Source organism: Sciurus vulgaris, assembly GCF_902686455.1.
Source record: "Sciurus vulgaris genome assembly, chromosome: 7".
In the NCBI taxonomy this organism is placed as follows: Eukaryota; Metazoa; Chordata; class Mammalia; order Rodentia; family Sciuridae; genus Sciurus; species Sciurus vulgaris.
The window spans coordinates 95,389,642-95,417,213 of NC_136467.1; positions in this window are offsets into that span (position 1 = coordinate 95,389,642).

Here is a 27,572-nt window from a genome sequence, read left to right on the forward strand (position 1 = left end):
AAAAAGTGAACAGTTTGTCTCCAATTTAGATTTTTCAGTTAAAAACTGGGAAATCAGTTTGGATTTCTTTTACATAGAAATTTCTATATGTGGTTTTCTGTTTACAGAGTAGGAGTTCGAAAATTCAATTTGTAATTTGAATTTTTATATTACTTTGTATTTTATGATATATCTGTTGCAGAAGTTAAAACTTTAACTTCAAAATCAACAAAACAAACTATGGTTTCAAAAATGATTTCTGAAGGACCCAGTTACAACACAGTAATATATGATGGAACTGTATATAAAATAATTAAATATAAAAACCTATTACATAAAATATTTCTATCTTTGTGCATTAAATTAAATAATATTTTGGTCTGAAATAATTGCTACCAATAAAATGATGTTTTACATGGCTTGTACACATATTTAAAGTATATTCCTATACTGTATTCTGAATGATAAAAGTTTATTATAGTGCTAATACTTTTAAATGTCCCTGGTTGTATATTATTGGTGAGAAGTAGGGAATGGGGTTTAGATCAGTAGTAGAACTCTTGTCTAGTGTGCTTGAGGCCCTGGATTTAATCCTTAGCATGGAAAAGAAAAGAAAATCATGTTTTAAATTTACAAATAATTTCTGGGAACATAATATTTAGCACATTTAATTTACTAATTTGACATAAAATATGACAGAATGCCATATTATATGGAAATGTTTCAGTATATTTCTCACTTGGAAATATAAAAGCTCTGAAAAAAATCACAGGATAAAATTTTGTCTTGCTTAATTTCTAATTTGTTTAATAAAATATTTATAATATGTAATGCAAATGTGTCATACTTTGTTCTATATATCATTTCACAAATAAATAAAGGTCAGTGGAAAGGACAAAGAAAATATTTACTGCTTTTGACATTATATATATGTTTGGAGAAAAAAAATTAAAAAAAATTGATGTATAAAGAAACCTTAAAAATAGCGCTTTTTTTGGGGGGGGAGGGCGGGGTACGAAGAATTGAACCCAGGGGTGCTCAACCGCTGAGCCACATTCCTGCTGCCACCTGTGTGACCAAACTCTCAGGTCCTGCAAGGGGAGAAGTGTATTGGAAAATAAGATTCACAGACACAGATCATGAAGATTAAGCTGAGATCAGGTGGAACTCTGCTCTCTGATGGAGTTGCAAATCTAAAGAGTTCTGCCAGCAATCTTTATTCATATATGTCTCATTATCAGGTTAAAGACTATACAACCAATATTCTTTGTATTCAGGAAAATTACAGAAACTAGGACATGTGTGTAGCTTTCCTACAGTTGCAATCCACAGTTGCAATGTGCATTGTTAGGAACTTTGTGTAGCTCTCAAAAAAGTCCATTGTTAAAAGTTATGATAAGGAAGGCAGAAGCAGAGTTGGTGAAACATTGTGGTTGTCTAGCATAAGCCAATTCCAAAAAACCAAAGACCGAATGTTTTCCCTGATAAGTGGATGATGATATATAATGGGGGTGGGGGCTGGTGGGTGAGAGAAGAATGGAGGAAATTTAGATTACGTAGAGGGAATGAGAGGGAGGTGGGTATGAAACATGGTGGAATGAGACAGACATCATTACCCTATGTACATGTATATATTACAGGAATGGTATGAATCTACATCATGCACAACCAGAGAAACGAAAAGATGTATCTCATTTCTGTACAATGAATCAAAATGCAGTCTGTAAAAATAAAATAAAAATAAGAAAAATACACTAAAACATTAAAAAACATTTTTCTTTCTTCCTGGGAACTGCATGCTTGAGATCAAGGGCAGAGCTGATAGGACTCTTGCACAGAGCCTCCTCATGCAGGGGCTAGGCATTCTGTGCCTTTGCACAGAAACTTGCCCAGGAATGGGGCATTACATAGCCATGAGGGCATCAGACACCCCCAATCTCAGTCACTGCTCTCCCATCCTCTGCCACTGCTCTCAACACATCCCCAGCCCTGTTATGTATTTTATTTAGAGATAGGGAGGTGTGTACCACTGCACCTGGCTGAAATAAGTAAATAAATAAATAACTTTTAACACAATGATAAATTATATTCTGTTAGAGACCGGTTTCCCTTCTTTGTGTGTACCTATGAGAAATTTTCAATACAAAAGTACAAACATAGTGAGGGCTGGGGCTGTGGCTCAGTGGCAGAGTGCTTCCCTAGCATGTGTGAGGCACTGGGTTCGAGTCTCAGCACCACATACAAATAAGTAAAATAAAAGTCCATTGACAACTAAAAAATATTTTTAAAAAAGTACAAACATAGTAGCAGAAAAGAAAACCCACAAAATTTTGTTTATAAAATAATCCATTTAGAAAATATTATAACGCTTTCATCTTATTTTAGCACTATGCCATATATTTAATAACTGGGATATGAATAATTTCATGCAATCAGTACTGGGATGAATTAGCCATTATATGACATAAATGTGTTTCTTCTGGCTACTAATCATATAGCAAAGTTAATGTCATTATACAGAAAAGCCACCAGTTTATACTACAGGGGATCAGTGTGTGTCTCAAACTTAATGTACAAAACATCTTTTTCTTCAGGAAGGAAAGTAAAGTATCTGTCACTTTAGGTTGGAAAAGATGTTGACTAATAAAAAAGAAAATCCTGACTGAGCCAGAGAATCCACACCCTCGGGAACACTCAGATTTCTAGGTCCTGGGCTGGACTGAGTGATTGGAGTGAAGACAGGGATGCTATGAGGAAGAGCTTCTCTCAAGTGTCCCCAACAGCCATGCAGTTAGTCACCCATGGACTTCGAAAACACTGCAGTACAGAAGGATAAAGGGCTACAGCAACATCAAGTTCACATTTTGCTGCATATACAGAGAAATATAGTCTTTCAGAGAAATAAAATGACAGACAAGAAATGTATTGACCCCTACCCTTTTGAGTTAGGCATTACCAAATACCAAGAACGATTTGGAAAATAAGAATCCTAAAGCAAGAGCAGATCAAACAGAATATCTGGTGTAGAAATAATTGGGGTCAAAATATATATTTACTGATCTAGCACTAATCCATTATCCAATTGTGGTACCAGAATTACTATAACAGAAATAAAAGTTTCATTTTATTTAAAATCCAGGTTCTTATTAAACTGAAAATGAAACTAAAATGTTTTGATATCCTACATCAAAATATATGGCTATTTTATCAACTATGAGAGATGAAACTAAATCTTATCTCTGGTTTGCCCTTTACATATTTGGAGTTTGAAATAATACTATAAATAAAGATCCACACACCATATATCTAAGATTTTTAAACAGAGTCACCAAGTATGTTTTATTTTCTTGACAAGCACATCTTCATAATAAAGTGGAAAGTTAGGGTTGAGTGTAATATTCTCAGTCTTTTCTGATTCCATAACCAGAAGGTATGCATAAGAAGATAGGCAACTCCTGGCCCTTGTCTGGTCTTCCCATTTTCACACAACGAGGCGCCTATTGAACATGGACATGAACACAGTGTACTTCCCATTCAAGCTCATTCCACCATGTCTAACGAGAGAAACCTTTTTGCCCCCAACCTCCTACACCTACATTTATACTACGTACTACCAGCACAGTCAACCCTGCAGAAGACAAATTCTTCTTATGCAATTATGAAGTTTTGATTTAAAAAACCTTTAATATACTGAAGGTTCCAGAGGTAAACCTTTTATTTGACTGTAGTTGAATCACTTAGAATGAGGCTGTTTTACTTGGCATTTAGTTTTGAGATCCGGAGAATCTTTCAGATGAGCCCAATATTCAACAACAAAACGTGCTTACTGAGAACATAGAGTGTTCTCTAGGTTCCCATCTGAGGCAGCCGGGTGGGTCTTGCATGGTTTTTGTTTTGTATCTGGACACATGCTTCATTTTTTCCTGAGTATATCAGGTCATCTGCTCAGTGTGTGGTTTCTGCTTATCCAAACTGGGATTGCTCATGACTGACATACAATGGTGCCACCTGGAGTCCGTTTCTACTTTACTTAGTGCTTTGATGTCCAGTCTAAGAGTCAAGTCATTCATTTCTATTTCTTCTTTGAAATTACAGAGAAAGAACTGAATAGACTCAAAGTTGGACAAGTGTCAACATGCCTTTATTTTGGGTGAAAATTTCCCTTAATTCATCTTTAAAGTGGGCAAAAATCCATTTATATGTTACTAGACCATCAGAATAAGATGTATCTAATTTTCTTATTAATTGTCATTAAATTAAACAGATTTTTCTTTTTAAGGAGAGAGAACAAAGGAGAATATTTATTGGATTTTACATGACAGTAATAATATAAAGAGATACATTAATGAAGTTTTCAAAATAATTTGTTCTCAATTTTTAATAATAAATTATTGCCTAAAATAATCACAAATTATTTCTTAACTAAAACTTTAAAATGTGAAAAATAGATGCCCTTTTGCAAATTTAATATATTCTTTGTATTTTTCACATTTGAGAAAATCCAGATATATTTGACAACCATTTCCTTTAGAAATTAGCAGAACAGAACTACTTGCTAGTTAATAAAAGATATAAACTACTAGTCACATAAATCACTATCATAAAGGAGAAAAACATAAAATTTCATGAGACATACTAATGTCAAGAAGCTTACAGTAGTAATTGAATGTCACTTCAAGTCTTTACAGAGCAGGCTACTAGGATAGAGACAAGGTTTCATGGCTGCTGGGAATGTATACAGACTCAGAGAAAGGGAAAGTACTATTAGTATTCACAAGGTTTTGAATGTAGCTAACTGCATATTATTATTTACAACTTCTTTTTTGGATGAGTGTAAAAGAACACATTGCCTTGAGATCTATCCAGTGCATGTATCACAAGATATATCTTCAGCTCCTAAGAGGATTTATGTCATTACATTATGATTATACACATGGACTGTTAGGTATTTAAACCATCTTATCCTATTAAACTTATATTCTCTGAACATTAACTACAGAAGAGACTACAAAGTTTGACTTTTCCCCTGATATTTGCTAAATGAAATCACTTTTGGGGTTGTCTCAGCTTACTTATGTCTTAAATTTGGATAATATCTGTTCTTTCAAAATTGTTATGAAGACTGAATCTGACATTATATATACCCTCTGTCCTTGTAAGCAATAAAGATGATGTTACTGAAAACAATGGGTGGCAGGAGGATTTTAACTGTAGATATTAGGGGCATAGAAGAAATCAAAGTTAAGCCATGAAATCAATTAAGGCATTAAAATAGCATCAGTAAAAGAAGATACAAAGAAACAATTTTGAAACGTACTAAATTGCAATGTCAATATTTGCAGTTTTGAGATTTAGTGTGCAGAATACATTATACATGGACTAGCAACTAACACAAACTAAAACCAGTAAAGAAAGAATACATCCACAGGAAAATTCACCTAAAAATAGCAAATAAGTGTCAGAACAGGAATTAACCCAATTTCTATTCTATTTAGATTTTTTAAAAAAATAGAGTATTCTGAGTTTGAAATTCAATAAAAGCACAGAAGAAAAATCATATATTAATTCATTATTTTGTTAAAACTGTACTATGTGTCAGCTACTACTATAACTTGGATCTGAAATAGTCCCCAAAGGCCAACGTGTCCAAAGGCATGGTCTCCAGTCTGGCGTTATTAGGAGGTGCTAGAAATTTTAAGAGGTGGAGCCTAGTGAGAGGTATTCAGGCATGCCCTGGAAGACAACTGTGGGACCCCAGTCTCTTTCTTTTCCTTTTAATTTTTTTTTTTTTCCATTTCATGAGGTAAGTGACTTTTCTCCACCCTTTCCATTTCTTCCCTGTCGTGTTATACTGCATCACCACAGCCCCAAAACAACAGAACCAACTGAGAATGAACTGAAACCTCCATAACTGTGAGCAAGAATAAAAATTGTTTTTCTTTATAGATTATTTTTATCTGGTATTTTGTTACAGTAATGGCAAGTTGACCAATACACTCATTGTGGATATCAAATAATTCCATTTTACCAAGAGTAACACTGAACATTCTTATAAAATAAGACTTTCCTGGTCTCTGTGGTTAGCTACACTATGGAAATAATACTCAAGCTTAAGTTATGCTTTGAAACATGATAAAATATAATTCATCTAGAAAACTAATTGCTTCAGCAAGAGGACAGTGTGTTCAAGGCCCATGCTTGGAAAAGCTAAAGGAAATTTCATAGACTCATTAAATTTGAAGGGAAAATTATGTAATAAAACATGAGCCTGGAGAATTTCTCAAGTAACTGTATTAATCAAAGCCTTGAAGACAGTGACAATGATTGTGTATCTGATTGTATAAAGAATGACAATTGGTTAATAATTTTAATGTGGTAAGTGAAATAAGTTTTGAGGTAGTCAATACACCCCAATGTTTATGAAACATAATTAGGATCAAAAAGTTAATATTTGAGGCAAAGGGAGTCTGTGCAGTTTTCTATGGAAGGAATTAAGAATAAATAACAATGTAGACTTTGCCTAAGAAGAACGACAAAAATTAATATTTGTGACTTCCATCTATGCAACATCCTAGGGAAATGCGTTCCAATTACCTATTATTCAGTATTTTCAAACTTATAAAATGACTTATTTTTTGGCTGCTAAGAATTATTTAAAAGCATTTTTTTTTCTAATTGACCAGATTAAATTCCTTGATTTTTCCTTTAAAAATTTTTCTAGAACATGCTGGGCATGGTGGTGCACACCTGTAATCCCAGGGGCTCAGGAAGCTGAGGCAAGAGGATTGACAGTTCAAAGTCAGCCTCAGCAACAGTGAGGCACAATGGTGAGATGCTAAGCAACTCAGTGAGACACTGTCTGTAAATAAAACACAAAATAGGCCTGGGGATGTGGCTCAGTGGCTGAGTTCAGTGCTCGGTACAAAAAGAAAAAAATTTTTTTTTTCCAGAATATAAAACTTTCAGATACCTTAGTATCTGAAAGATTTTAGGATTATTTATATCTGTTGCTTATATTACAAAAATAAAATTAGATTTGCTACATATCTATGTAGATATTAGTCTACTGCTCTATATCTCTATATACAGACACGCAAACATTAATGTAAATGTAGTCCATTTTCATTTCAACAGAGACTTCAATATGTTCTTGAAGATTTTTATGCTACTATGTGGGACACAGCTAGGCACATTGCTGCTACAGGACAGTGTTAGCTTAAAGTGGTTGACTACTTAAAGTAATTAAACTCTCCTTGCTCTCATTCCAGGTTTACTAAACTAATTTAGCTGTGATTTGGTTGCTATGTACTTTGGCTAAAGGAAGCAAAGGAACACTGATTTACTATAGACACACATGGATATTCAAGATAATGTTGCAGTTATGAGTTTCTCCCGGCATGTGCTGCAAAGCAAGACTTCTAATGCAGATGCCTACACAAATCTGGAGTCTATGAACTTAGAAGCATGGAGAATTGAGTCACCTGACTATTACTATATTTAGGACCTCCATGAGTTACTTTAACGTATCATTAAAATATGGAAACCTTTATAAATTTATGTGGTTGCAGCAAGGATTAAGTTTGATAGCTTTAGTGCTCTGCCTGGTACATGGTACATACTTAATAAACCATTTTTTATTTACATTTTAGTACTAAACATTTGTGCTTGCTTTTGTCACTTGTGCATTTCCTATTCATTCTTTAGTCTTGATAAGATAAATATCTGAGCCTACAAAATAAGCACTGGATTATGGGTCTTGTCATCTTATTTTTCTCAGAGTCTCTGGTAGCCTCTGTGAATCTTTTCTTTGAGAACACTTTCCTCCTGTGACTTCTCTCCACAAACATGTATAAGAGGATGAAGACAAGTGAATAAGGCAAAGGTACTACATGTCGAAGAGTTGCCAAACATCAAATGAGTGTTTACTACATGTAATTATTGGTAAAATGTAGAGGTACAACATATCCATAATTTCAGTGAGCAAGCACCATAGTTTAGCCTTAATAATACACTTTATTTTTTTCAAATTCATGAGTAGTGTTTTATGAAAACCACAATTAAAAGTGATTGAACTTCAATAATTCCACTTTAATAGTTGTCAAATTAACTTTAAAATTGTGATTTTTTTTAATAGTTGGCATCTTTGAGGAGTTTAGGATAATGTTAATCAGTCTTAACCATTGTTCATCAACAAGGTTAGAAAGAAGAGTAGCTATCTTGTGACTTTTTCATAACATACACGGTCACCAGCTGCTTCTCCAACTCCACTCCTCACAGACCTCTACAATACAGAAGAATCTCCAGAAGTCATGAGAATCAAAAAGAACAGAAACCAGGCGTAATTCTGGAAGCAACCCCTGGTATTCATATAGGCATTTTTCCAGTCTGACATTTTGCTAACAGTAATTATTCAATTTATATATGTATGTATGTATGTATGTATGTATGTATGTATGTATTATACCAGGGATTGAACCCAGAACCCAGATTGTTTTACGACCAAGCCACATCCCCAGCCCTTTTATTTATTTATTTATTTATTTTTAATTTTGAAACAGAGCCTTGCTAAATTGCCGAAGACGGCTTTAAATTTGTGATCTTTCTGATCCTTCTGCTTCGAACTCCAGAAACCCCTGGGATCACAGGCATATGCCCATGACATCATGCTCCAATTCCTTCCTTTCTATACAATGCACTTACTTAGTCAGTTACTCTGAAAGAAATTCCGTCGCTCTTCTATTTATCTATGCTTATAGCTGGTTAGAAACACAGTTCTGAATTGTGTGAAATGTTCTCCTGACCACTTCTATTATTGCTACTTCATTTTATACAGGAAGTTTGAGAAGCATTCCCAAAGAAATAAAACTAATTTGGGAAAATATGTCTGCTGAATAATTTAGTGTTATTTTCCAATACTTTGCATTTGAATGCAGGCATGTGTTATGATCAAACTAATGATTTTATTATATTTATGATAGCAGCTCAAGAACATCTCTCAGATTTCTTTAAACATTCAATTTTCCTCATAGTAAACACTAATAATTTTTAATTGTTTAAAAAGAGAAAGTTAGTAATAAATATGCTAATTTGGGCATATTAAGTGTCATTTTCTTCTAAAGTAATTTATTAATTTTATTTAGGAGCACCAGATATTTCTCAGTCTTCACAGGTTCTAATCTTTATTTTTTCTAGTGAAATCTTGGTTAATGATATCCTTAATTAATTAGGTAAATTTTATACAGATTCATAAAGTTAATGCTTTCAACTTGTTAAAACAGTCTGGAAGTCAGATAACAGGATTTTTTAGTCTGGTTTCTGATGTTTTTCTCTTTTTCCTTCATTTGACTATACTATTTAAAAGAACATTTTTTGTAATATATTTACATGATTGCTCATAAAAATGTAATTATATTCTTTGTCTTCTAGCTCCACATTTTCCTGTCCCATTAGAATAAGTCATGGATTCATGCTTTCCTCTAAAACCACCATATTGCCACAAGCCAAATATGATAAGTGGGAAATTTATCTGACAAATGCATGGTGAAATTTCTGCTCACCAAATGGTTTTCATATTGCAGCATAAAAGGGAGCCTTGGGAAATGAATCTACAGATTTTGGAACAGCTCTTCAAAAATTGCCAGAATAATCTTCTTCATAGCCCAAAGCAAGATGTAAATTAAGAAGCAATACACTTGAGTGTAATGGAGCATGTGCTTATAAATTCATGGTTCCATTCATCTCTTGTAAACAGCTCACATTGTACCTCCCAGGAACAATTACACAACGCTAAAGAGTTTGAAATTATAAATATTAAGACAGAAAATTTCCTATGTATTTCTTTTTCAAATAAGTTTGAAGAGGTTAAGGAGGAGTACACTCCTTAATTGTTATATTGCTTTTTAATTGTGTATTTGTAGGATGAATACCAATAGAATAAAAAAAATAGCTCTGGGCAAAATGAGCAGGAAGTAGTGCTTATTGTCAGTAGAATATAGATGAGCAGTAGCCTGTTGGCATGGCAGCTATGCGTACACACACCAGGCAGGTCATCAGCACGAAACTACTGGAAGGTTTTAGTGTTCATAGTGCTAAAATCCAGCCAGAAGCTGGATTTACTAAGCAGGTGACAATGACCACCTCATGAAAAAAAAAAATGTTATTAGCAGGAAACTGACTGAACAAAAGATGTCTTGCATAAGAGAATTCTTTAAATTTCTCCAAATATGCAGTAAAATGTAAGCTTCAGATAGGTTTCCAAATTAGGTTGATAGTGTTGTAGGATAATTCAAAAAAAGAGTAAGGAAAAAAAAAAGTCGAACAAATATTGAGAAGAGATCCAGATACACATTGAACCTAGAATATAGTATAATGGTTTCAAAGACTGTAGCTTGAAATTCTAAGAAATATCTATGATCGGAATCTAAGACAGTACCCTAAGTATTATTTGAAAGAGTAAACAATGCAGAGAAAAAAGTCTACTATTTGTATATTATAACAAGTAAGTATTTCATGAGAACAGCTAACTCAAAAGACCAAAAGAATACTTTATGATAAAATTATCAATATTCTAATATTTTTGTAATTGCAAGAGATATAGATAATTGTCAGAAAATTGAAGAAGGCATGTCCTTATATAACGGGATAAATACAGGTTTGGAAAATAGACTGAAGGACCCAGTAGTAATCAGGAGAAAAGGAAAACTCCCCAACAGTATGTTAAGCTACCATTTTGGAAAATCTTAGAAAAATTTAAAAATAGTTGAAATGTTACTTAAGTTGTAGTTTTGAGGCCTGTAACAACCTCAGATGTGAAATAAAAAAAAAAAAAAAAAAAGCAGAGAAAAGGGAAAAATCAGATAAATCCATTAACATGCCAAATATTAGAAGAGAGTGGGAATCTCAAATTTGAAAAGTTGAAGTACTTTGTGAATGATTTTTAAAGGTCTCAAGCATGATGCTTTTGGGATAGCAGTTTCACAATTCCAAATTGTCTTTACAGTTTGGAAAATAAATTTTGTAGAAACCAAACTTTCATGAAATGGAACTTAATCTGGTTTAGTTCTCTGGCAACATGGTGGCATGAGTTCAGAGCTATAGTAAGTCCAGATTGGGAGAAAATTCACAATGTTAAGGAGGAAATTAAATCTTCTAAGAAACTTATGAATAGAAAGTGGGAGAAATTATAAAACAGTTAAGTAACATTAAAATTTTGGGGGGTTTGTTGAATTCTTTATGAAATTTTTTTTAGAGTTCATGAACAAAGCATTTTAAATATTTTTCTTTATTATCTTTATAATAGTCATGAGATTAGTATTAGTGATCCCTCTTTCATTTCTGGTAATTTGTGTCCTGTTTTTTCTATTGAATAGTCTCATAATAGATTAATCCATTTACTGATCTTTTAAGGAACTGGCATTTGTTTGAGTTGAATTTCTCCATTTTGTTTTACAAATTAATTTTTCTTAAATTCCTATTATTTATTGCAGTTAGCTTTATATAATGCTAAATTTCTCTTTTTTCACTGGTCACCTACAATGAAAGATTATATTGTTAATTTTCAATTTTAGGTCTTTAATCTTTACCAGTGAATACATTTATACTATGAATTTCACTCAAAGCACAACTTCTCTGCATCCCAAACACTTTAATACATTGTATTTTAAATTTAATTTAACTTAAAATATTATAAAGTTTCTTTTGAGACTTATTCTTTGATCTGTACGTAGTTTTGGGATGTGCTGTATATAATAATAATAATTACACAACATAATAAATGGAATTTGTTAGAAATCTGAAACACTGGTCTGCTGTTAAAAATAATATACCACATTAACAAGTATGTGGAGAAACTGGATCATGAACTGCCATTGGAAAAACAAAATGGTATGACTTTGGAAGACATTTTAGTAGTTCCTTGTAAATCCATAAATTTGTCCTTGTAAATCTATAAATTTGCTCCAACAATCATATTTATAGGTTTCTAAAACTGATTTGAAAATTTATGATCACACAAAAACCTTCATGCTAATGTTTTAGCAGTTTTATTGATAATTACCAAAATCTAAAACCAACCAATGTGTCCTCCACTAGGTGAATTGATTAAAAAAAGTAGTTACAAAAAATGAGGTATACTAACTATATACTTACTATAAAATAAAAGAGCTGTCAAACTACGAAATTACATAGATGAAACTTTAATGCATATTTCTAAGTGATAGGAACCAGTCTGAAAAGACTGAAGACCATGTATAATTTCAATCATACAATACTCTAGAAATGCAAAATTATAAAAGCTATACCCATATCAATGTTTACCAATGGTACAGGGTTGGAGACAAAAATTTGAATAGGTGAAGTATATCAGATCTTTCTAGGGTGGTGAAATTATTCTGCATTTTACATCCAGATAGACACATGAAAGTCTGCCATTTTTATTCCTATAAAACCTCACAAAGACAGGACAAAATTAATACATGAAATTTTTAAGAAAATAATTTAGAAGTTCTAGAGATGCAGAATGCAATGTAGAATGTGACAAAATAATAGAACTAGTATAAATATCTAAAACCACTTTACTGAAGATTATGTGAGAAAATATTACTGATGTAAGTTACTTTGGAAATGAATGGAATCTATGAGATTAATGCACAAAACATATAGGAATAAAATAAATTGGACAAAATCACTATACTATAGTTGATAAATTTTTTTTCTTGTGATAATAGGAGTTAGCAATTTTAAAACCACATATATGTATATTAGAACCAAAATAAATTAAAGAAATAGGTATGGATATAAGTAGCCAGGTTTCTCACTGTTGGTTTCTCACCTTGTGTTTGTTAGGAGGGTCCAGATTCAATGATAATCCAATAATAAAAAGAATGTCATGACTGTAGAACTTGGTTTCTGATACAATCCTCCAGTTAGAGGAAAGAGTTCTTTGGAGAAATGGTTGATGCTGGGACTAGGACAAAGTATACTCAAATTTAAGTAGAGCAATTTGGGTTGACAGAAATTAAAACAGTGCTTAAACAAAAATAAGAATCCATGGGCTGGTGGTAAAGTTCAGTACCAGGGTACTTACCCAGCATGTGCAAGTCCATGGGCCTTGGTTTGATTCCAAGCCCTATAAAACAAAACAAATAAACAAAATTCATATCACATAATGGAAATGTGTCAAATTGACACAGGAGCAAACTGAAAGAACTCCCAATGACCAAACTTAGAGGAATATGAGCAAATGAAAATATAATATTATTTGATAAGTGCTCAAAGTATTATATAAAATATCCCTGAGTTCATGCTGATATAAATAAATAAATGAATAAATTAATGAGTCAAGAGACAGATACATTGTTTAAATTTAACTGATTTATTATTGAGTTATATTGTACAAAATAATTGATCAGTGCTTCTTAAATCACCAAAAATGAGGGAAGTCTGAGGAATTTTTACAATCAAGAGGAGACCAAGATGACAAAAAAAAAAAAAAATTGATAGTGTCCATAATGAGTTCCTAGGACAGCAAAAGTGTTTGGAGAGATCTAAAGAAACCAAATAAACTGTGGATTTTTTTAGTTCTAATGATAATATCGATACAGCAGTATTGATTAACTGTCACAAATGAAAGTCTTAATAGTAGGGAAACTGAGTGCAGACCAGAGTGCACAAGCATTCTGCACTATCTTAGTGATTTTTCTACACACATAAATGTTTGTTGAAATCCACCTTATTTTAAAGGACATGTAAAACATTTATTTGATGAATTTTTAAAATTTTAAACTGGTGTTGAAACATGATGGATTAGAGGAGGAGTGTGCTTTCCAGCAGTTCCTTAGCACCAGACTTAAAAGGCAGAAATACTGCTTCTCAGTGAGTTGGAAACTAAGGCAACTCACTGAGATTCAATATTAGAAATGAGATGGACATCCACTCATAGGATGAATATAGGACCCAAAATAGAACAGATCAGATCAGAAGAGAACATCTCAAGACACATCATAATCAAAATGCATTACAAAGAACATAAGAAAAGAATATTAAAATCCACAAGATGAAAATATTAGGTCATTTTTAGAGGAAAAACAATAAGGTTCATCTCTAACTTCTCAATAAGACTCTAAAATCCAGGCTCTAAAACAATTGTTTCTATATCCAGCAAAGCTATCTTTCAAAGTCAAAGAAGAAAATAAAATCTTTCCAAGAAAAGAATAGCTAAAAGAATTCATGAGCACTGAGGTAGCACTATAAAAATACTCAAAGATATACTGCATACAGAGGACTTAAAAAACAAACCCCAAAGCTCCCACACAGAAAAAGATCTCTAGAAGCAAAGTCAAGTAAATGAATATCAAGACAAAATTAAATATAACAAAAAACAAAAAAAATAAGGAAATGACAAACACATATCAATAGTAACCCTGAGTGTAAATTGTCTCAACTCATCAATTAAAAGGCATAGATATATAAAATAGATTTAAAAACAAAATCCAACAACTAAATGCTGTTTTCAAGAGACTTACCTCATAGGCTAAGACACCCACAGGCTGAAAGTTGAAGGATGTCAAAAAATTTTCCATGCAAACAGAGACTAAAAAGAAGCATTAGAAGCTATACTCATGTCTGATGAAGATATGACAAAGAAGATTTCAAGCAAAGAATAATCAGAAGAGACAAAGAACAGAAAGAGGAGGAAATGTAGAATGAATTTTAAAAAATCATGCTACATACACATATAAATATATCACAGGGAATTCTACCTTTATGTAAATGTAATAAAGCAACAATCAATCAATAAATAAGCAAGTAAAAAGAAGATCACTAAAACAGAGGAAGAAGAATAGGGAGAGGAAGGAGGAAAGGGAAATGAGGGGTAAGGAACTGAAATGGAGGCTTGAAATAAAATACTATCCATCTATTACTTTGTCAAAATGAGCCCAATTGTTATTTATAACTTAATGAAATTTAAATAAAATAAAATAAAATTTTAAACTGTAAAGGGAAGATGAAAAAGGGCATTATTTGTTTACTTATGCTGCAGTGTTATAAATTCAACTTATAGACTAAAACAAATTTATGATGTAAGAGTTCTTTGTTTTAGGGGTGTATGTTTGTGTAGGGTTTTCTTAATTTGTTTTGTTCTTGTCTTGTGTTGGTTCAATGAAATAAGAAGTTAAACCCAAGTTTTTACATAGTTTAATTAGCCAACAAAAGTGATGCACTCAAGTTCTGGAAGTAAGGTTGATAAAACTACTTTTTAGTCCTTCACTTTAAAAAAACAAACAAAAACTACCACATGGAATGAATGAGAAGATTGATTAGAAAGTTTTATAGATGTTTTTATGTATTGAACTGTGACATGAGTCCTATAGTAAAGTAAAAATAGTTGGAACTAATGTAGAGAATCAAATTTTTTAAACTTTATTTGCTATTAAATAAAGTGAAGTTTTAGTTATCTAAAACAAAACAAATATTATAATAATAAATGTAATGTTTCAGATCACAAGCTAATAAATAATGTCCCTTGAGATACTATTTTCTAATGTTATGTAGTGGTGTTATGATTTGTACAGTCATAATGTGTTAAGATGACTTAAGATTAATAATGTAAGTTCACATTTAAAGAATGGGGATAAAATGATGCCTGGAATACTTTTGCAAGCATTGAGAGTTCAGTATATTTTGAAAATAGTAATTTTATATTTGGATGTCAAGAAAAATGTTCTATTAAAGTCACTTACTGGCAAAGGGCAAGTCTGGTAACACTAGCACGGAGCATTAACCTTGAACTTATTAATGGTGAGTTGAATGATTTGGGAATATAGTTTTTGAGAATTAAAAAAAAAAAAACTGTTCAAAGATAAAGTTCATAAAATAATATAAATGGTTTTACAAATTAAGGAAAAATTGATAAATGGTATCTTTAAATATAAAAAATTAAAAATTACTATACACTTTAAAGTGATTACTAGTCTTTTTTTTTTAAAGTTTGCTTTTAAGTCCACTTTCATCATTACTTGTTTCCTCCTACAAATAGAACACATTCTTTGCTTCCCTAAGATTATTGAAACACATATAAGATTATTTAAACAGTTTCAGTATGATCTGAACTGAGAGTGAAGCTACCCATATTATACTAAATACTGTTACCCATATCATTTCTGTATTTGGGTGTAGGGAACATTCCTCAAGTTTATTTGACAGCAGTCACTGACACCATGGTTTAAATAAACCTAACAGTCCGGATAGAGAAACTGAGGAAATGGGAAAGACTTGCCATAGATTGTAGGCCTTTGCAGTTACTGAGACTGAGCTACAAGCTGAGGGGAAGCCTCATTCATCAAGCATCCCAGCAAGCTGTGATGTGAGTTCGCCTGTGCTGCCTCACCTGGTGCTGCGTGCTGGAGCTTGCCCTTCCCCCAGTCTTTTGTCTCAGACTTGTTGCCGGACAGAATCACTTAGGGATACTTGGTTTGTTTACATTAGTATGATGTTTAGCTTGCATATAGGTTGGTTCTGTTATGTTCTAACAAGAGTCATAACCTGATTGGATAAAGTGCATATATATATCTTATACAATCCTAAGTAAAAATAGACCTATGCCTTCCAAGCCTGGTCTCCTATGTCTGTGTTTACTGGGAGACATCGCTGTCATTCACTCTCAGAGGACCCCCGTCCCAAATACCTATATTTGGGTACAAAAATAATGTAATTATGGCATACTTAAAATTCTTCTTGTTGACCTCCTCTTGCCCCAAAATCGGTCTTTGAGATAAGAATGATTATTTTACAATTTTATTCACAGACATCTTTATTTTTAGTTAAGGGTTTTCTTTCTAAAAAACATAAAGCAAAGTATGGTTAGACAGATATATAATAAAATGCAGAAGATGTTCATTTTAAATTGCTAGTAATTTTAACACCAAAAATTTATTCTGCCATTCTGTCTTTAGTTCCACTTTAAAAACATGTGTTTTAGTTCCCTGTTCCAAAGAGCAGGTTTTAAATTATGTGACCATAACAGTTTCATGTATTTTAAGTATTAAAAGTTTATTTTACTAATGAGTTTATATACATATATGTGTGTATATGTTTATAAATACATATAAACATATTTGATACATATACTAAAAAGTGCAGAAAATGCATATATATTACTAATTATGAGGATGCAAGTTATTAAATAAGACAGAACAGACTATAATATTCACTTTGCCCTTAATAACATTAAAATTCATGTGCACAATAATTTATATTTATTGAAACATGATACAACATGAAATGGTCTGTCATGAAAAACTATTATTGCTTGTTGCATTGATGAGTTTTCGAAAAAGCCCTCTAGCCTTGGAGTTTACAATGCTATATCTTCTCTAGAGAAGTGGTTCCCTTTGCTTACCTCATTCATTACTACTCAGTCAACTACCTTGGACATCATTCCTATTATATCACTGAAATATCACTGCACTAAAGAACAAGAAAAGACAATGATGTTATTCCAATTTCACTTAGCCTTAAAGGAACAAGTTATCATTGCTTTAAAAATTTTCATTGCTGCATTCTGTAACTTGCATAATAACAAAAGTTCAGAAACTACAAATCTCAACACATAATCAGGGAAATTCCCTTTAAAAAAGACCTCAGAGATCTACAGAAATGCTGATTCCCCTCCTGTTAAGAAAGCTATCTTAGCATCCCTTCCTGCTCAAAATACTAGAAAAAATAGGGATAGTGGGAACATTTCTTAACATTGTAAAGGCGATCTATGCTAAGCCCTGGGCCAATATCATTCTAAATGGTGAAAAACTGAAAGCATTCCCCCTAAAAACTGGAACAAGGCAGGGATGCTCTCTTTCACCACTTCTATTCAAAATTGTCCTCGAAAATCTGCAAGAGCGAGTGGACAGACCAAGGAAATTAAAGGGATATGAATTGGAAAAGAAGAACTCAAACTATCCCTATGATTATATATTTAGAGGAACCAGGAAATTCCACCAGAAAACTTAGAATTCATAAGTGAATTCAGTAAAGTAGCAGCATCTAAGATCAATGCTCATAAATCTAATGCATTTTTATACATAAGTGATGAATCTTCAGAAAGAGAAGTTAGGAAAAATATCCCATTCACAATAGCTTTGAAAAAAATAAAATACTTAGGAATCAATCTAACGAAAGACGTGAAAGACCTCTACAATGAGAATTACAGAACACTAAAGAAAGAAATTAAAGAAAACCTTAGAAGATGGAAAGATCTCCCATGTTCTTGGATAGACAGAACTAATATTGTCAAAATGGTCATACTACCTGAAGTGCTATACAGATTCAATGCAATTCCAATTAAAATCCCAATGACTTACCTTACAGAAATAGAGCAAGTAATCAGGAAATTCATCTGGAAGAATAAGAAACCCAGAATAGCAAAAGCACCCTTAGCAGGAAGAGTGAAGCAGGGGGTATCATAATACCAGAACTTCAGCTATACTACAAAGCAATAGTAACAAAAACGGCATGGTATTGGCACCAAAATAGGCAGGTAAATCAATGGTACAGAATAGAGGACATGGACACAGACGCAAATAAATGCAATTTTCTAATACTAGACAAAGGTGCCAAAAATATGCAATGGAGAAAAGATAGCCTCTTCAACAAATGGTGATGGGAAAACTGGAAATCCATATGCAACAGAATGAAACTAAACCCCTATCTCTCATCGTGCACAAAACTCAACTCAAAATGGATGAAGGACCTTGAAATCAGACCAGAGATCCTGCATCTTATAGAAGAAAAAGTAGGTCCAAGCCTTCAACTTATTGGCTTAGGATCAGACTCCCTTAACAGGACTCCCATAGCCCCAGAAATAAAAGCAAGAATCAACAACTGGGATAGATTCAAACTAAATAGCTTTCTCTCAGCAAAGGAAACTATCAGTAATGTGAAGACAGAGCCTACAGAGTGGGAGAAAATCTTTGCCAATCATACTTCAGACAGAGCACTAATTTCCAGAATATATAAAGAACTCAAAAAACTCTACATCAAGAATACAAATAACCCAATCAACAAATGGGCTAAGGAAATGAACAGACACTTCACCGAAGAAGATCTACAAGCAATCAATAGACCTATGAAAAAATGTTCAACATCTCTAGTAATAAGAGAAATGCAAATCAAAACTACCCTAAGATTCCATCTCACCCCAATTAGAATGGCAATTATCAAGAATACTAGCAACGATAGGTGTTGGCGAGGATGTGAGGAAAAAGGTACACTCATACATTCCTGGTGGGGCTGCAAATTAGTGCAGCTGCTCTGGAAAGCAGTGTAGAGATTCCTTAGAAAACTTGGAATGGACCCACCATTTGACCCAGCTATCCCACTCCTCGGCCTATACCCAAAGGACTTAAAATCAGCATACTACACAGATACAGCCACATCAATGTTCATAGCTGCTCAGTTCCCGATAGGCAGATTGTGGAACCAACCTAGATTCTCTTCAATTGATGAATGGATAAAGACACTGTGATATATATACCATGGAATATTACTCAGTCATAAAGAATAATAAAATTATGGCATTTGTGGGCAAATGGATGAAACTGTAGAATATCATGCTAAGTGAGATAAGCCAATCTCAAAAAACTAAAGGAGGAATGATCTTGTTGATAAGTGGATGATGACACATAGTGGAGGGTGGGAGGAGGCAAGAATGGAGGAAGGAGGGACTGTATAGAGGGAAAAGAGGGATGGGAGGGGTTGGGGGTAGGAAAAAAAGTAACAGAATGAATCAAAAACTATTACTCTAGGTAAATGTATGATTACAAAAACGGTATGCCTCTACTTCAAGCAGAGAAACAAGATGTATCCCATTTGTTTACAATAAAAATTAATTTAAAAAAAACAATAGCATAAAACTGTATACAATCTCATTTTTTAGGTGTAAAAAGTGTAATGATTTTTCCCAGTAAACATGTGGAGCTTCAGATGCCACTGTCCCACTATTGCTTCATTTTGAGCATTAGTCGTTTCAAACTACTGGCAATTCCATTCCCTTGAAAGAATAGTGCAGAGGTGTCACATCATCTTGCACCTAAAAACCACAAGATCATATATGCCACTTTTTCCAGATTCATCAACTGGAAAGCTGAAACCAGAAAGATGACATGATGTATCTAATGCTGCTATTTGTGGTGCTGGGGAAAGTTAACCAAGACTAGAACATAGTAAAGCTGAATTCGAGTGCTTGCACATACCTTACCAGACTTTCATTATTTTTACTTGCAATGAATTATTTTAACTTCTTTCTGTTGGTTTTGTTACCTGTCGAAGTAACAAGAAAAATTATTTTAAAAAAATGAATGAAAGCAATGATATTTACTTCCCATTTTTTGGTCTATTTATTTTTATATTAAACTTACAAAATGCATCTGTATGAATAATATTTCACCCCATGTAAATGGAACTTCCCTGTGGTTGTTGAGCAGCAGAAGTGGGGCTGTATGGTTTACATATCATTTAACTATGTTCTGGATAGTGTTGCTGTGACATATTGTTGGATCTTGACACAGCCATTTTACAAATGAAATTTGGTAATAATCCCTTTGCAATTTGGGAATTTCCTGACTCTGACTATTCTTTGTTTTGGGCTTGTAGCTGTAGTCAAAAGTTTTGTGAGTTCATGCTGCTGGCTCTTGGCTGTCTTGTGGGGACAATGAGGCAAATGGGATATGTCTGTACTGTTGCACTGAATTTGTGTGAGGTAGCACAGCTGCAAACTGTATTATTGTTGTTCCTATGGGATCATTGATTAAATATTTTAATCCTTATTTCTTCAACTCAGTACTTGCTCTTTGCATTTTACATTGTCATAGATAGTATTATGTTCTAGCAGAGGAAATAATATATTGTCATTACTCATAGTTTCATTTCTTATTAAACATTGTTATGTCTGTTGGATACACATATCTATTGGGACCAGTTATGACTTTTCCACGAATGAGGATAACAGAGATAAGGGGTAAGATCCAGTGGCTTAGTATCAAGAGCACAGAGATAGGTAGTCTTGTGTCTCTTAGTATCCTCTTATTGTATACCAGATATGATGTCCTGAAGGAGGTTCCAAGGTCAGACACAAGAAAGTGAGTTCAAGACAGGTCATCAGTCAAAGAGGTGAGATGAAAAGCCAGATGTGAGTTACAGGATCAAAGCAAGGAGTTGGAGGAACCAGAGAAATTGAGACTAAGAAGCAAGATATAGAAATTACAAATGCTCAGTGGTTCTAATTTTAGGGTTCATGACTGCTGGAGAACTTATTATTACTTGTGGTGCTAGACTCCCTCCCTGGCGCATCTCTTTCAGTAGTTATGCATTGCAACCTGAGAGGTGACATTTCTAATAATTCCTGGGGGATGCCCATGATGCTGGGCTGGGGACCACTCTGAGAACCATTAATCTCAATGAATCCCAAAGACATGTGACAGTGCCTGTAGTGACTTTTCAAGAGCTTCTAGAATTATTTTTAAGAGTTAGGGAAGAATGGATATAAATATAACATTTTGGCTTTTTGAAAAATTTTGTTTTTTAAGTCAAAATGAAAAGTTCAGAATTTATGAGGCTATGAACTTCTTTTTGTATTAAGATTCAAAATAAGACTTTATATTCTTGCTATATAAACATATGTAGAAATTATTACCTATCAGTGAAAAGTGATTTGTTTCCTATTTTTGTTTCTTAATGGCTAGTAGAGTGCTCTGGTTAAGCACGTATATTTTAAAGGTAGATGACTGAGGGTCAGATCTTGATTCTACATTGGCTTTGGGCCTTGAGGACACAAATTCTTTAAACTCTCAGAGCCCCCTTTGTATAGTGAGAATAGTACCAACTACACAGGGTTGTTGTGAGGATTAAATGAAGTAGTGGCTTTAGACCACATATTGGAGTGCCTTGAATATAATAATTACTCCATAAATGTTAGCTGCTATTGGAATACCAGAGTAAATGTTTGTGTTCAGGAACGTGACTTTGCATAAAGTACTTTGGTAGTGATCTCAGGTTTAACCTGATAAATTGTTCTCTGTATCTATAACTCTCTATAATTCCTCTGCTAAGATTAGCCATGAGTTGACATGAAGTTATAAATTATATGTAAACAACATGATTCAGAAGTTAAAGTGCCCTACAGATAGCCAAGAATCTAAAACTGCTTATATCAAATTTCAGATTAAAAGGGAAGAACACTTTATATAACTCAGTAATTAAGAACATCAACTGTGCAACCAGGTTACCTGGGTTTATGTTCTGATTCTACCTTTAACTAGCTCTGTGACCTTGAACAAGACACTTCTTTGTTCTCCAGAATCATCAGATGTCAAATAGTGGTAATAATAATATGCATTTTGGAGAGTTGTTATAAGTGTATATGTTCATACATGTGCATGTTTTTGCATACACATGCATATCATATATAAAGTGATTAGATCTATAAATGAAATGATACAAGTGCTTATGACAATGCCTGGTTCAAAATAAACATTTCCATAACTTTCTATTATTTAAAAAAAAAAAGAAAGCAAGCTGTCTTGATTTTCCATCCTAGAGGTAATTCTCCTTATTTAAGCATTTAAACTGGAGATGCAATTTTAATAATATAAATATTTGAAGAAGAAAAACTTAAGTGTCTTGCTATTGTGTGTGTGTGTGTGTGTGTGTGTGTGTGTGTGTGTGAGAGAGAGAGAGAGAGAGAGAGAAAGAGAGAGAGGGAGGGGGAGAGAGAGAGAGAGAAACAGTTGCTTTTTATTTTACCTTTTAAATCCTAATTTAAAGTAGAAGGTGTAGAAAAAAATTGTAAAAACTAGAGAAAATTTCAAATGTTAGCTAAATTTAAACATCAATCTATACGCAATATATTTTGTGCACTTGTACATGTTGTTTATTTTAGTGTATATTTACTATTTCATATGCATGCACTGCTTTATGTTTTTTGCATTTTGCTTATTGCTATATGCTACATGACATTTCAAATATAATGCTTAATACATTCATATTAATCCACACTGTTGCTGTAGATTCTTACATGCTTAACAAATCTTTATCATTGGAGATCAATATTGTTTTCTGTGGTCTGTACTGTGAATAAAATGGCACTGAATTGCATTCAAAATGCCTTTGTATGAGTTTTTAATAGTTTGTAAAAACAAATTATTTGCAGATTGACTGAGGTAAAAAAAAAATCTTACCATGATTAAAGGGTGTTTTGTTTTTGGAAGAAAATGCATGCAAATTAATTTTTAAACATAATGTATATGCGTATACATGCATATAATTAGTGGTAATATGAATTTAACTTGTACACATGAATTTAAGTTTGTATATATGTGTATGTTTTCATATATATACATATATAGGTGTTTATACATATAGATATGTATATAAATATGTGTATTGCATCTGTGTGTACATACACACATATACACATTAATACAATTTAATTTTACTTTCAGAGTGTGTAGAAATGACCATTTATTTTATCAAATCCATTATTGTATTAGTTTTTATTTTAACAAATTGATAATTCTATAAATGATGTTTTATTTCTGTTTTTTCTTCTTTGGGTTATTTTAAATATTAAATATTTTAAAAATTTGTCTTGATCACTTATTTTTAAGGGTAATATCTATGTATGTTTTATGTCGTAATCTTCTGAGATCTTTCATTCTTTTGTCTATAAAATCTCATTCATGTAAAAGAGAAAAAAATCTATACTATCATAGTTAAATAGCAACTCAGTTTTAGTAATGTTATTCAAAATTTTTGTTCTTTATTGAAGATTAGAATTTTACAGAAATAAAATGTAATTTGGATCAACATGGTTTTAGTTTTCCTTGTTTTAGAAGAGATTGTCTAAACTATTAATTCAGAAAATAAATACTAACCAAAAAAATAGATACAAGAAATAATTGCTTGTTATCATGAAAATTTTTATCAATTGGAGTGAACTCTAAAGGACAAAAATCCTTCTGTCAATTACACCAAAAAAAGAACTGCAAGGCTTGGGGGCAAGGGGACTGTTTTAATGGGTTTGTGATGGTAGGCTCAACTAATGCATAACAAAATCAATAAAGTGAAGAAGTTGATATACCAGAGGCCTATAAAGGTCACTTTGAATGAATGCTTAACAGGATAATTTGCTAATCCCAATAAGGAAAATGGAATGCATTTAAAAAGTGTTCAATGAAGAGGAACTGAGAAGCAAACACAATGATGCAAAGTTAGGCCAGTTAATTACTTAATATGGAGAGAAAACATTGGCAATTATTAGAGAATGAGTTTGTGAATAAGGGCACATGTTAACCTAACAGAAACTTTATAGTTCCATTTTAAGTATTTTGATTTATTTGCAACTAATTTGTTTTAAGTGTAGTAGAATATTATCATATACCATATTATTAAAACATGGTTGTCTCAAGCTAGATTGAATGGCAAGTGTGAACTTTTGTATTTATCAGGCTTTGAGCTAGACACACCCACATATACTTTTTTCAATCCTATGAAGCAGAATGAGATATGTCACCATACCCTACCCAGTAGACATCAAAACCTCTCAGCCTATAGACTGGTACATACAAATTTAAAATAACTAAAGGAGTTGCTTTATGATGACTAAAAGCAAGTTTCTTTGAGTAAGTAAGAAGTATGATAGTAAGATAGAAGAGATACTGTAGTTTTTAGATTAACATCCATTGACAGATGAATATATAAAGAAAATGTGATACATATATACTGTGTTAGTTGACATTGCTTTATCATGACAAAATACTCAAGCAGGCAGCTTATGAAGAAATGAGAATTATTTGCTCAGTTTTGGAGATTCAAAGTTTGAGATCAGGTGGCCCCCTTTATTCAACCTCAGGTAAGGGACACGCCCCACATCAGATCCTGGTAAGAACACTTGTAGGAGAATGTGTTCACATCTCAAACCAGTCAGCAAGGATACAGGGGAGGGTGACTTGCTTTTTTAATAACAATCTTCACAAAAGAAACTCCAAAAGGGTTTCACAAGTAATTTCTTTCCAAGGGGTCCCAGTGGCTTTAGGGTTCCCACTAATCCCCACCTCAGAAAAGTCCCACTGCCTGTGAGTACTTTCACCCTGGGAACAAATGGTTACATGAATCTTCAGAGAATATACCTCACTACCATGCATATCAAAAAGATAAGAACAACAACAGAAACTAAAAGTGAATAGCAAAAAGATCAGTATAGTAGAGGGAAGGAAAAAGAGGAAGGGAAAGGGGAAATACAGGGAACAGAATTAGAGCAAATTATGTTCCATGTGTTTAAAATTATGTTGAAATGAATCCTAATGTTATGTATAACTAAAAATAAAATATAAAAAGAAAAACAAAACAAATTAAGAGGTTTAAGGGAAGAAACTTCTTCAGAATACCTTTTATGAAAATGTGAACAAACTTGAAATAAGTTTCTAGAATAGATATTCTTGGGAAATGCATGTCTTTACCCAGGTAATTAATAGGATAACGATATTTGACGATAAAGTACCCTACCTCTCCTACTTATTAGTAAGAACTTATAAAACAGGTTTCTACTCTTAATATCTCTTATCCCCACTTGCAGATGAGAAGGTTTTAGTCACCTTTTCATTGCTGTGACTAAAGGATCTGACCAGAAAAATAGTACAGGAGGAAAAGATTATTTGAGGGCTCACAGTTTCAGAGGTCTCAGTCCACAGAAAGCCAGCTCCATTGCTCTGGGCTCTAGGTGAGACAGGACATCATGGCAGAAGAGTGTGGCAGAGGGAAGAAGCTCACATCATGATCAGAAATCAGAGAGAGAGACTCCACTGGCCAGATACAAATGTGTACCCCCAAGCAATGTCCAATTTCCCATTTCCTCCAGACACACCCTACCATTTCAGTTACCACTCAGTTAATCCCTATCAGGGGAATAATTCATAGACTGGGTTAAGGCTCTTAAAACCCAATCATTTCTCCTTTGAATCTTCTTGCATTGTCTTACATATGAGCTTCTGGGGGACACCACATCTAAACCATAACATAAGACATTGCCCAAATCAGACAAATAGTCTAAATTACAAGCTGGGACTGAAATGCCAGTATGCTAGTATGACCATAACCAAGTGTTTGGATTCTTAAATAATATTACTTTCTAAGTGCATAGAATTAGATGTGAAGAATTCCTTTACACTTCTAAATTTTTTTTTTAGATATTTCAAACAAAAGCTAGTATAAACATAAAATCTATATTGATTTTTAAGGTGTTTAATTAAAAAAAAACCTATCTATATAAGCTATTAAAATATTGTTGAATATATTAACTTATTTATGTGTTTAACTTTCTTAAAGCTACTGAATTGTTTTAATCTTTCTATTTGGAAGGCATAATAGAGATAATACTTACCCCATGTCCTAATAATTTATTTTGGAGGCAAACCTTTCAGTTCAAGTTATTGCAGGTAAAAAGAAAAAAACATAAAAGTTTAATTTAGCAAGACTCTTCTTCTACCCACATAAAATATCTAATGTCTTAATGTTTTCTCTTTTTCTTGTATTTTTTCACTACTTATACTGTTTTTTTTTTTTTAAGTATTATGTAACAAGGGTTTTTTACATCGTTTAGTCATTCATTTCTAAAAATTATTCCTACCTTATTTTGGCAGATGCTTCTGCAGTGTCTGCTATTTGGAAATTCTGTCCAAGGTTTTGCTAATTTGGTATCTATTATAGTATGGGATAAGATTCCAGAGTATGGAACTAAGATCAAAGGTGTGATATTCTAAGTGATCTAGGACAGTTTAATGAAGGGGATACATATTTCTAGCTCTACAGGGGCACAAACGGTTTCTATGTTGCCTGTTGAAACTGTTGAAACATTTTGTAATATGTCAACATGGTAATTGTTACAGAAAATAAAATATAAGGTACACCCTGGTGATATTTTTCTTTTAAATATAGCAAACCTGATATATTCGGGTTTTCACTTACTATGAAACTACACATTTTCCTTTGTTTCAAGTACTGATAAATATAGCTTCTATGAATTAATTTCAGAGGAAAATTTGAGAAACTATTTTCAGGAATATAATCAGTCATTACAAGTCACCCAAAATGAACTGAACGAATCATATGAGAAATGATTAATTTTAGGAGTCACATTCATAGGGATTCTGAGCCCCACATGTTTCTGGAGTGGTCTTTTTCACCATTCCATTTCAGAAGTTTTTTTTTTTTTTTTTTTCATGTGAGCACATAGAATTAAACAATCTACTTTCCTCAAGAAGTACTCTTGGAGTGGGTCTTAATCTTTTGGGGAAGATATCAAATAAGTGGGAGGAACTTGAAAGAAAAAACTAAAAATATAAACAGGCTTATGGACTTTTCTTCATTTTACTCAAAATTAAGGAGTACCAAGTCCATTTAACATACAACATCTTTTCTCATTAGAATCATCGCTCAACATTTCTAGGTTTATATCAGTAATAAACTCAGAAAACATAAAATACTATATTTACTTCACTTGGGTAAAGGGATAAAGTCAGGAAATGCAATATATGCCATATCTTTAT